General features: G+C 37.6%; 1 long non-coding RNA gene across 6 annotated transcripts in view; it reads left to right on the forward strand.

The window, feature by feature from the left end:
• The first annotated feature begins 3,786 nt into the window (after window positions 1-3,786).
• LOC127523393 (uncharacterized) overlaps window positions 3,787-13,434 on the forward strand; it is a 97,846-nt gene continuing 88,198 nt past the window's right edge. For 3 of the 6 annotated variants that reach the window (XR_007932865.1, XR_007932864.1, XR_007932863.1), the window contains exons 1-3: window positions 3,787-3,994; window positions 9,267-9,565; window positions 10,468-10,550. This is a non-coding gene — a long non-coding RNA (uncharacterized LOC127523393). Of the gene's footprint in view, window positions 3,995-8,177; window positions 8,267-9,249; window positions 9,566-10,467; window positions 11,183-13,434 lie in introns of those variants that run through there. The other 3 variants (XR_007932866.1, XR_007932862.1, XR_007932861.1) reach the window with 3 other exon arrangements.

Genomic DNA, 13,434 nt, shown 5'->3' on the forward strand with positions numbered 1-13,434 from the left:
CGGCTTTCTTGTGTGTGTCCTGTTTCACATGGTTGAATGAGCAGTGCGTTAACCATCTAATGGGGCCAAAGGACGTGTCCGCTGAACTACACTGAATACACACACACACACTCCTCACTCACACTACACCTGAATGAGCACTGAGTTAACCATCTAATGAGGCCAAAGGACGTGTCCACTGAACTCAACACACACTCATACACACACACTAGCCCATTCTCTCTTGAAATGTTCCTCCTCATACAGCATCTGCTGATTCCTTTCAGACATTTAAAAGCATGGATTTAACATATCTCTAGCCATTGTCTTTTTTTAAAGTAATCCAAAGCAAGATTTTTAGGCCTAATGCATTATAGCACTATTGTTAATGCATTAAGGCATCCATAACGCCAAATTGCCAATTAATACATCTTATAATCAGGTGTATGTTCTCTTTAATAATTGTAACCACATTTATAATCTATAATGATACTTACCTACTTATGGATACACTTTTAAAGTTGGCATGAAATTGTCTATGCATGTTATTTATCTTACTGTGAACTATTCATCCCTGTGTATGTTTAATTTTTTTTACATTTTTTTGACATCGTAACTTCTCTCTGATGACTTATGCAAATGTGTCAAATACAGTTTTATGGCCAGTACATTTTCTCAATTTACCTGCCACTGACAATGTAATGCATGAGCTGGTGAATTTGTTCACCATCTCATGCATTACACACTTTTTAAAGAGTCACCGTGAACAAGTAAGCATTATAAATTTGTTTATACTTACACTAGCATTATATAATGGATTTTAAAGTGCATTATAAGACATTATGAACACCTTTATGGTGCATTATCTACAACTTAAATCGAATGTTTCCATTTGCTGTGCTGATTCATGCCCGTATGGGATGTGTTGCTATGGTGTATATATGTATAGATAAAACCTAAAGATGATGATGAGGCACCTGAGAGAGACTGAGTCTTCTGAATGAAAGACCATGAGCGGGGGAGAGATGACCCACTCAGATTAGCTTCATATGCACGGAGGCCTCTGCTGAAAGGCTCTGATCAGACTCTGCCCCCAGACTTCAGACAGACACAGAGACCTGGGCTAGACTGACCTGGGAATGGCACATACGGACAGAGGAGGGAGAGAATGAGATAACAGGAGTGGAATGGAGAGATGGTTGTTGAGGGATGTACCAGCTTGAGTTGCATAGTGAGTGCTGAGCTGTTTTCCTTTAACTTGAATGAAATGAATGACTGAACCATAATCACAATAAAACCAAATCAATCCTACTGATTAAACTACTGTGAGGAAATGAAACACTACCAAATGTTGTTTGGCACTTTAAATGCCCAAACAATTCATAGGATCTACTTTTATGTGGATTCTTTATTGTAATTTTCACTGTGATTAAAATTTATTTGATACTTCTAGCATTGAGGTTTAACCCTGATGTAAACACACAACGTGTGCTTATGTAGATGTGTGTGTGTGTGTGTGTGTGTGTGTGTGTGTGTGTGTGTGTGTGTGTGTTTAATGGCATGAGTAGGGCAGGAGATCGGTGCTGGCTATAAAGTATCTCATTAAAGCTGTCAGGGCTACAGTTCAAATCAACTACAGCTGTGCTGTGTCTGCCTGTTGAACTGCCTAACTGAACACTTCCCCAACAAACACAAACACACACACACACACACACACACACACACACACACACACACAAAAGTGCTTGACAGAAAAGCATTGGTCTTTTGGTACCTGTCCTATAAATAAATATCAGAAAGGATAAATTGGCGTAATTGTGCATTACAGTGCGTGTAAGTACTCAAATGAAGCTAGATCTGTCCCCTTTCAGAAATAGTGGCAATCAGACCAACAGTAAAAATGCAAGTGTTACATTGCTTATAAAACAATAAAGAAATTAATTTTAGGTACCTTACATTTTAGGCACCATATTGCCAGTTACTTTATTTTTACTATTTTCAGGGAAAATAATTCCATAATTGATAAAAGGCCTATATACTTTGCACAGCATAAATGAGTACAGCCCCTCTGAACAAAATTCAAAAGATGTATTTTCTTTATGATCACTAATACAGTTCATGGAAAGATGGCAAAACTAAAATGTATTAAACATATACATAATAAAACCTGAGAAATATATGTCATTAATAGCCATAAATTGGTAAATTAGCCAATTTTGTTTAAATTAAGGAATGCAGAAATGAGTACACCCTAGATTTAATTCAACAAATGTATAATATTCTAGTACTTAGTATGTCCTCCATAATTTTGAATATACTGCTCTGACCCTTCTTGGCACGGAGTGTACAAGTTCATGACAAATTGTCACATCTGTCCTGTTTAACTCCTGGATGATGAGCTCCTTAAATGCCCTGATCTTTAATGGGGAGTGTTGCTCAACTCGTCTCTACAGAATCCCCCACAGGTGCTCAAGAGTGTTAAGATTGAGTACAATACATGTCCACAGAAGGTTTCTCACCCTGGGAGAATGCATATCCTCATTGTCATGTTGAAAAAATGCCCAACAATGCAGGGAATGAGGAAAGGGTAACATCTTCTGTTTCAAGTTTGTGTATTAAATTACACAGTGGTGTGGAAATTCATGACAGCATTGATAAAGCACAACTCCCTCACACCTTTAGCACTCATACATCCCTATATAAGAGCTTTACTACCACTGAACTTTACTGTGGGAACCAGGCACTTCTCACTGTACTCCTCCTCTAGCAACGCCATAACATTTTGGATGCTGTTAGATCCAAAATGATTGATTTGGTCTCATGAGACCAGAGTATTGATTCCCAGAATCTATATTTTGTAAATATGGGCTTTGGATATGGCTAACTGACTTTATTGTGTTTTGGCTACAGTAGGTAGTTCCAGTGAGAACAACAACCTTGCATGTCACTTCTGCAGGCTGTCACTCTTTTCATACCTTTTGCTGTCTCTGAGACACTTGCTTGGTATTTCTCCCGCTCTTTGTCTAGCAAACAAATCCCTCATCACTAAATGAAAGCTTAAAATGAAGGCCTGATTATTTCAGGGGCCTTGTCACAAGTCCATAGTTTTTGAATTTCTGTGTTACTTTTGCTATATTTTTACACTTAAAACAATGATTTGATAATCCTCTTGTACCACTGTCCTTTTTTGTGCTAAGAAATAAGTCTCCTGGCAGTTCTCTCCCAAGTGGTTGCATTGTTGTCAGCATTAAGTCTGAGAATGATTCAGTGGGATATATAACACTTTTAATTGTCAAGAAATGACTTCTCTTTAAATGTTTTGGTTCAACATACTTACCTGTTGATCAAACATTGCCTTAAACTTACACCAGAAAAAAAAATATTTTATTTTATTTAGTAACTTTTAGGAAGGTGTACTCATTTTGGCTACACAACATTTTATCACCTTGATCAGAAAATCTTGTTTTCCTGAATAATTTTGACATGCTTCTTTGGTAATTGATTAAGCAGACTTGCTGGAACATTACACAAGGAGGGGGTGTACTCATTTATGCTGTGCACTGTATATATATATATATATATATATAGCTTGTTTTTGAGCAAATCAGTCGATTGAATGATTCACTTTTAATTGAATGATTCAGTGAGTCACTTATATTGCCACCTACTGACAATGGTGTTTCTTTCCTGAGTACCACTTGAATAAATGGATGTTTTTGAACAAAACATTTGAGTGAATGATTCAGCGATTCACTTTGGAATGAACGATTCAATGAGTCACCTGTTACCACCCACTGGCATAATGATGTAAGATACAGAAACAGTCCACTGAAAAGACTTGGTGTACTAAGGGTACCTAGAGAAATATCTAATTATTCAACTGACAAAAAAGAAAGTGTGGAATATTGGTTACTTTATGCACTCACAGCTTTCCATAATTAAAGGAGCCTGGCGAGAAATTGTCGAGGTGTTGCAACTAACTTCTAGGGAGAAGACAGCACAGCATCTTTCAAATGTAAGCTGAATGTTTTATCATTTTTGTGTTATGTATGTTTCAATATTTGTACATTTTGCACTATGAACGTAGGATACATAATAACTTATAGGCTATTAAGTTAGCAAGCATGCTAAAGCTGGGTAGAAAACAGCGAGTGCTTGCGTGTAGCAAGAAAAAAAATGCTATGCTGCCTTCACATGCTATCGGAAATTTAATAATTCTTACTTCTGAAGACGTGATTACGAGCTCATCGCTTTCAAGTTTCGAAATGGGAGGCCGTTCATGTGCAATTTTTACCTAGGAAATTCGATAATTCCGAGAGGACGTGAAGGGAGCATAAATCACGACGTACTGCATCTACATTCATCGTGTTACTTGTTACGTGACTTGCAGTACAGCACCATTGATCATATTTCAAATAAGAAAAAAAAAACTATAATGCAACCAAGGCCAAATTATGAGAAACAAAAACGATTAATTCATTGTTTAGCTGGGTCTTCAGGCTATGCAGTCTGTTAATCACATCAATATGCATATTTAAACGCCCCCATACCCTAATATAGTGCAATATTACAGCCATTTGAAGTGGTGTACAAAACTATAATGGACATTGAGTGGACTCATTCAGTCTAATAATGCACCTCAATAACGAGTGTACAACCACTGTACACCAAAAGGCTAGCTGCTAGCGAATACACTGTGAGCGTCAAGCTGAATGAATTCAGAAGATGGCATCTCCAGCATTTCTGGCACACTCATTGTCCGAATTCACTCACTCATTTTTATTCACTCATTTAGTGAACTGTGTTACTGGAGTAATGTAGGGTAGTGAATGAGGGTATAGGAGGCATTTTCTAATACATTCATAGACTAGATAGCTAGTACATAATTTGAGAAAAATGTAAATACATTCCTTTTCAGTTCATCTTCAAATCTTTCGGTTGTTTAGTTAATCATAACTGAGTCTGACTGTGCCAACTTTCATCCTGTCACCTCATAACAATTCTTTCTCTCTTTATCCATTGCTAACACCTTGTGGGCCACAGAGCATTTAGGAAGGAGGTGAGGATCATGAATGCTTAATAGACAGGGATGCCTCCCCTTTGACCTCAACCTGTAAAAGGGAAATGGGAGAAATACTTCAGTTACTCCGCATGCTTACAAAGAGCCGTTGCTCATATTAGCACAATAGCAATTCAGAAGAAAAGAGAGGAAGGGGGGAATGAAGTGTTTTGTTCTTTGTTACATTCTGTAGCTGATTGCAGACTGGACTATGGTGTCACATGACTTGAGTGATTCGCTCTCTTCTAACCACCACAGCCCCCCTTCCCATCACCCCACCGTGGCCCTCATCAGGTCATGTCAGCTCGAGTTTGTTGCTCCTGTAGTTTTTAATTCTGTCTGATAGCTGGACAAAAGCAGAGTGGAGGAACAGAGGGGGAAAGAGGGCGACTATGGTGCATTGTGGGTAATAATAAAGCATGTAGTAGGAAAAAATGGGGAACAAAAGCATTTTGTTATTATGTTTTTTTTATAACCCGTCATTATTGCAACTTTTCTTTTTCATTTTTCTTTCACTCTTTCTCCCATGCTCTTCCTCTTTCTTGTCTTGACTGAATGGATGTTGGTCCTTGTGGTTTTTTTTTTTTTTCTTGCTACCCATTCATATTACAAGACAAATGATGTTTTTCCAAAATCCAGAAACTAAGATCAGATTTCTTGACTCTGGATTCTCTCCAGTTTCTGCTAATAGCAGAATAGCACTTAGCTTTGACCTAAGGCCCTCTATGAATGACAGAAGCAAATGAAAAAAGAGAGGGGGAGGGAGAAAACGCGACCACACCAGCCTACAGCGAGACCATTATGTTTGATGAATCTGGCCACCGGTATGTGCCATTTTGAAGTGTTCTGAAGGGGATGTATGGTTTACATATTAATCGTGAGGTTGCCCAAAAGTTGTTCAGAGCTTGTGTGAAGACTGTGGGAGAAACACGAATTGTGAAGAGAATCTACTAACTCTCTCTCTCTTTTTCTCTCTCCCGCTCTCTTTCACACATGATAGAAAGAGCTCCCTCTGCTGAGCTTACTCGATCTCTGTCTAACTGTCTCTCTTTCTCTTAGTGTCAATCTACTGTGGGGCTAGTTGTCACACAGAGAAGTTGTCACAATGGCTGTAACACAGTAACTAAAAGGTTCTGAGTAAGAAGTACAGTTGCACTAATGATTATTTTGCATTTGCACAAGATTTAACAATGACATTATTGATGGTTGCTTTTTATGTTTTGTGCTGATTCAGTGATAGTTTTTTTGGTCATAATTGCTTTACAGTTATTTTGCTAAAAGGCCTGCAATAAACTGTGTAAAGGCAGATATTGTAACTTATCCCATGTGGTGTGACAACATGCCTGCCCCATTGATCACAAGAGGAACTGTATCTTTTTTCCAGGGCAGTAATGGTGCAAATGTTCATTAGTTTTTATGTAGCCATGGCTTTACAGTAGTAGTTCTCAACCAGGGGTCTGGGGCCCACTAGGGGGCCTCAGTAAACTTCCAAGGGGGAGATTTGAAATAAAAAAACAAGCATTAAAATAGGCCAAAACAGCTAAAAATCAATATATTTTAATTTAACCCCTCAACAACTAAAGACCGGAACACACCAAGCTGACGGTCGGCCGTCGGGCAGTTTTTGTTCGGCGGCCGACAAAGTTTTCTCAGTATGTTCCGCACCGTCGGCTGAAGTTGGTCCTCGTTGGCTTTTTTCGGCCGATTCGACATGTTGAATCGGCGTCGGAGCTTGTCAGTCAGTCGGGCCATATGATAATTCTAATTGGCTGTTCAGCTACTGCCACCTGCTGGTACGGAAAGGCATTTATTCATACGCAGGCGTAGACCGAACGTGCTACTTGGCCGTCGGGTGTCGAGCGTTGGTATGCGTTGGTATGTCAGGGCAACTTTGGACCCAGACGTTGCCAACGTGAGCCAACCCCTCAGTCTGCTTTCGTCGCCACTAGTTCGTTGGCATCTGCTTGGTGTTGGCATCAATGTTCACTGGAGTCGAAAGGTTTCAAATGCCTCCTGGAGCTCAGAAAAGGGCCAAAACTATTTTCTGTCAGACTTCCATCAGATTTAAGTCTGAGAGGAAAATGGAAGCTTGGATTAACAAGGGATTTTGGCACAAAAGCTTTGCCATAATGAACCCAGAACATCTCAGCCTCAGGCACCCATAGACAGTCTCACAGTCAAAAGATCAGGACCCCCAAACCTCTCTAAAAACACACTTCAGCCAATAAACAAGAGCATTACCTGTCTGTTAGATCAGCTTTCCAAAAATTGGACTAAAGTGTTTACATGACATTTAAAAAATAATTATTGATTTAGTCTGACTAAAAGCGATGTAAACGTCTCTCCCAATGCCACTGACTAGCAAGTAGTTTCATAGCTGTGAAGTAACAAACTTTACAATTAGGAAAAGCGTCAATACAGGACAGAAAACTGCACTTGTCGAGTGATTTCATGGGACTTTAACCCTTTACATGTAACACACACGTCAGCATTATAACAGACGCCTAGTAGTCTCTCTAAATGAATAAGTAGGGGGTGTTCTGTTTTCTCAGCCCACAGCTTCATGAATCTGACAACTATAGGAGACAGGAAAAAAAGCTAAACCACAGAGACATTTTCATGACATTTGGAGTGCTACTGCTACCCCAGCCAATAACCAAACTTAACCTGTGCAATTAGAGCATGTTACACCGTCTGAGGAGGTGCTTTGAAGCTGTCGGCACCAGACATAGATAATAAAGGGCTCTGCTTTGAACTGGTCAGATGAGGACTACTTAAATTAAAGCTGTCATGCCTCAACATCTTGTGTCCCATGACATAAAGTAGTCTGTTACTTCTATAATTTTTGTTTTTTCAGACAGTGAGAGCAAGGCCTCACCCAATGCTAGATGGATTTAAGCATCATTGAATAGTAATTACAAAAGTAGCTTTAGACTGTTGACTATATTTTAAAGGAATATTCCGGGTTCAATAAAGTTAAAGGCAACATGAAATGAAAATTCACAGTATCAATGCATGTTATAGATCTTATTGATTTATCCTATTTTGATTTATGTATGTATGTATGTTTTGTTGTTGTTTTTACCTCATGTTTAAAAGGTTTAAAGGTAAACTATGTATTTTTTTTTTTTTTTTTCAGAATTTACAAAATTTACATAATGAGCGAGTAGCCTTCATCATGAATCCATCTTCCAAACTGTACTTTTGTCTTGATCCTGAATCGCAATGGTATGCCTCTAATAAGTGTTTATAATCTGACCGTGTTTAAGTGTTTTAGACCGGGTGGGACAACAACCACTGTGGAGTAGCCCAGTGTCTACGTGACTCGTCATATCCATAAACAGAGAGCAGTAGCTCCTGCTATAATGTTCTTCTGCAAGATGCATGCAGTTTTTTATTTAACTGCTAGAGCGCCAAAATTTACATAGTGTACCTTTAATCAAAAATGACAGACTTCTCTCTGGTCACATATGCTGAACTTCTCCAATCATTTAGTCCACTTAAACCCTTCACAACCATCTGCAAGCTTGCATTAATTTTTGAGTCCCACGGCCACATTTCAAAATTCAATCAACAACCGATGATTAAAACCAAGTCCCCGCCCTACATTTTTTTCTATTTCGATAATTTGTTACACTCAGATGTCCATCAAAATACAGAAGGATCTGTCACTACTTATTCTAAGCTTTATCAACAGCATTAGTGACATAAATTTGATTGCCTCAACAAGTAATTTTGAATCGTTCCTTGTTTTCTTTAAAAACTGCAAAAATCAAGGTTACAGTGAGACACAGAAGTGAATGGGGCCAATTTTTAGGATTTAAAAGCAGAAATTTGAAGCTTATAAGTTTATAAAAACACACATGAATTCTTCTGTTAAAACTTGTGTATTATTTGATCTGTACAGCTGTTTAAATCATTATTTTTTACAGTCATTTTAGTGTTTGTGAAGTTGATTTGTCATGACAAAGTAAAATTACATATAACTTTACACAGAAACAGTTAGTACTGATTTTTTTTCGCACTAAATTCATGTTAACATGCATATTGTTTACTTTTGTTTATGTTTGGATGAGTTTTGCTCATGTTTAGCTCTGTTTTCTGTGTTTGAGTTAGTTTCCTTGGTTACTCATTGTTTGATTATCATTTGTACCTGATGTTCATTAGTTTCTTTGTGTTTAAGCTCTGTGTTTCTTTCATTTGATTGTCAGTTCTCATCACATTTTAGTTTGGTTGTTCCTGGAATTGTACCATGTAGTTCATTATGATGACGACAGCCTGCATGTGTTTTTCCTCAATCCTCGAGGGACGTTCAAGAAGTACATGGACTGGGTACTCCTTCACGATGGTTCCCCCTTCACCATCTGTGAGAGCAAGGAAGAAAAGAGTGAACCATTCACAGCCACCAGCCCAGCAACCGCAAAGCCAGAGCCCACCGCAGACGCTGAGCCAGAGCCTGCTAGGATACCAGAGCCAGAGCCTGATCCACAGATTTCCCCAGAGCCCAGATGAACCAAGTCTGAACAGGTACGTGAGCTGGTAACAACACTTGTCCCTGTGGATATACTGGTGGAGTATGAGGGGATGGAATCAAGCCCTGTCCCTTCTGCTCAGGTGGATATAGAAGCGCTGGACTCTGAGTCATTCAGACGCATTCACTCAGGAGAGAGTGCAAAAAAGACAAGGTGTTTTTCATTCAGTGAGTCTTCAGCAATACCTAACTTTCAACCGAATACCAGGTTTTTCATTAAAAAACCACCAATTTCCAAGTCTCCACCATGGCTCCTCCCTCCCTCGACTCCACCATGGGCCTTCATACTGGGGTTCATGGGGATTCCATTCTGGCTTCTTCAACTGTCATCTCCACCCTGGATCCCGTGTATGTCCCTTGTGCCTGTCCTACATCCCCCCACCTAAGCCCCCACCCAAGCCCCCACCCGCCCTCTTTTGGACTTTTTTGTGTAGTTATTGTTATAGTAAAGGTGCGTAAACGGGCCTTCTTGATGGGGGATGTAAGGGAAAATCTGGGTTTTGTTTCTGTTAGGGTGGGTTTTGCTCATGTTTAGTTCTATTTCCTGTGTTTGAGTTAGTTTACTTGTTTACTTATTGTTTGATTATTGTTTACACCTGATGTCCATTAGTTTCTTTGTGTATTTAAGCTCTGCGTTTCTTTCAGTTGATTGTCAGTTCTCATCATGTTTTAGTTTGGTTGTCTGTTCTTGTTTTCAGTGTCCTGAATTCATTGTAAAATAAACTTTAATTACTGCATTTAGATCCTGCACTCATCGTTATTTCAACCAACTGTGACATATGTCACAATTGCTGTCGATTGAGCTTAACTTGTGCTGAACCCAGAATATTCTTTTAAAAAGCAAATTTCGGTCAAAGCTACTAAACTGCCATCTCTTTTCTGTCTTTCTCCCACATAGTGCTATTCACACAATCTTCCCCTCCAGAAGCTACATCTTCTCCTCCAGAAGTTACATTTTCTGATCCCATTGATCCAGTTGGGGTGAGTTGAGCCAGTGTCTTATCAATAATTACTGTAGGATGTGAACATGGGAAATTGTTGTCATATAAACCCCCATGAACACAGACACACACACCTGCCTCTGTCTAATAAAAATGGAGCTACTGAGAAGATGGAGACACAGACATTGACTCATGGATAAAGCTCTCTATACCTTCATCGACTTGGTAACCTGTATGTGTGTGTAATTGATTTGGGCAGAAGGTCTAGAGAGGAAGCAGCACCGAAATCTATACCCATAAACCTGACTCTGTTTAGAGGAACTGGAATCTTAATATCACTGTTTCTTGATTCACAGTCTCCTTCTGTCTGGCTTCCTAATGTTTGATTTCAGTGTAAATCTATAAGTTCATTATTTGAAGACACTAACACAAGCAGTGATTACACACATTTAAATGCTGAAAAAATACAATTGCTAATGGGGTAATAAAAAACTTGAAATAAAGTTACATTGAAATAAGTCAAAAATCTAAAAGTAAGTCTCAACATCTTACACAATTTTGCTTCTAAATTCTAAATTGCTTCTAGATTTACTTTTAAATATATAATATTGTACATTTATATTGTTGTAAGGAGGTTTATTGGTAACACTTTACAATACCGGTGCACTAATATGCATTAATTCATGCTTAACTAATGCACAGATAATCATGTTTTAATGTATGACTCATGAAGAACTAAACCATATTAATGATTACTGCATCACCAACTAATAAAGTTTCTATATGATTAATAGATTAACTAATATATGAATTGTTATTAATTAAATGTGTCATAATGTATTAATTCCTTAATAACATATTTTATTAACTAATAGTGTAAGTTAATGTGTTAATTACCACAATGATTTGAAGCCATGTACTTCAACTTCCAGTTGTCCGCTTTAATTAATCATTAACTAATGATTTGCAAATGTATCATTATGTTATGACTTTACTTGTTGAGGCACATGACTATTAACTATGTTAAGTAATATGTCATTATGGTTTTGACATCTACACTAAGCCATGGATTTCAATTTCCAGCCATTTAGAACCTGTGATTCCACTGTACCAGATGAACTGCTGCATCCAGAATCTTGTTGTTCATGGCACAGGAATATGTCAGGTTAAGCTTGAGGTCTAGGATTCAAAGGCAGAACACTGAGAACATGCAGCCGGGCACTGCTATTTCGTAACACTGTGTCAAGACTGGGCAAAGAGAATAGAACCCATTATAATCAGTGATAGTGATTCAACACTGGATTCAACACGACGCAACACAACACAACAAAACCTCACTTCTGTTATGAAGGACAAATGGACTTGCAATGGTCTGTCATGTCAAGTGTAAACAGCTGTTGCGGCATGACTCGATAATGGTCGCATCCAGTTTAAACACAGTGCAACATCAATCTGTAGTTCAGATTCTGGTGTGCTGATATTTGTGTGCAGCCCAACTTACCCATCCTTCAAACACATTCTCTGACATTACACTCACTGCATGTGCAACTGTCAAACCCATTAATTACATATTACTTAACAATTAGTTAATAGTCATGTGCCTTAACAAGTAAAGTCATAACATAATAATACATTTACAAATCATTAGTTAATGATTAATTAAAGCAGACAACTGAAAGTTGAAGTACCATTGTGGTAATTAACACATTAATTTACACTTTTAGGTAATAAAATATGTTATTAAGGAATTAATACATTATGACATGTTTAATTAATAACAATTCATATATTACTTAATCTATTAATCATATAGAATCTTTATTAGTAGCTGATGCAGTAATCATTAATTAATGGTTTAGTTCTTTGTGAGTCATACATTAACTCATGATTATCTGTGCATTAGTTAAGCATGAATTAATGCATATTAGTGCACCAGTATTGTAAAGTGTTACCGGTTTATTTTACTGCAAAACAAGGCAGAAATAATGATTAAGAAAATTATTTTTTTTAAATGTGAAGTCTGCACAGTATTCTACAATTGCCAATTTAAATTACTCTTGATATAAAGATATACTGAAATAAGCAGAAAATCTCTCTCAAATTCTTACGCAATTTTGCTTCTTAATTAAATTCTAAAATCTAAACTCTAATTAGCTTCTAATTGTGCTTCTAAATATATCATATAGGCCTAATATATTACATTTATTCTGTTTTAAGGATGTTTATTTTACTGCAAAACGAGAAATACAGCTTAAGAAAATTATATTAAATTATGTGAAATGTGAAATCTGCACAGTATTTTATTAATTATTATTTTTACAATAAAATTAATTTTATAAAGTATTTTTAAAACTTGTTTTTCAACACATTGTCATAAAAGGAACATTGTATGGCAAAGCAGTTCCATGTGTGCCTGTCATTATTCGGTGTGGATGATGAATAGAGCAGCATATGGCATTGACTGATGTTGCCGTGTCGATACGGTGCGCTCGCTTGCTGATATGTAACCAGTCAGATAAAGTCATGTGTGGAGATACCTTATCTCTCACTGTGGACCAAATCAATAGACTGTCTCTCCCTTTTCGCCTCTCTGTCCCTCATTTTCCTATGTTCCCCTCCCCACCTTACCCCACAACACGTTTTCTCTCTCTGCTTGTTTTTTTGTTTCTCTGTTTTTTTTTTTTTTTTTTTTCTGGTTTATTGACCATGCCTTGCTAAGAAACACAGAATCATTATATTTGCCATATTTGAAACCACATACAGTACCTCAATATTTGTGTGATTGAGTATCAACTTACTTATTTACAGCGGACAAACTTTTTCAAACTCTAGTTCCCATGTCAACTGACTCTCCCCTTTCTAAGGCCATTTCATGCCCTTTGAGTAAAGTGAGATGACTTGCTGAAATTATGAGGAAAAGTTAT

This window comes from Ctenopharyngodon idella, chromosome 12 (assembly GCF_019924925.1).
Source record: "Ctenopharyngodon idella isolate HZGC_01 chromosome 12, HZGC01, whole genome shotgun sequence".
NCBI classification, from domain to species: domain Eukaryota; kingdom Metazoa; phylum Chordata; class Actinopteri; order Cypriniformes; family Xenocyprididae; genus Ctenopharyngodon; species Ctenopharyngodon idella.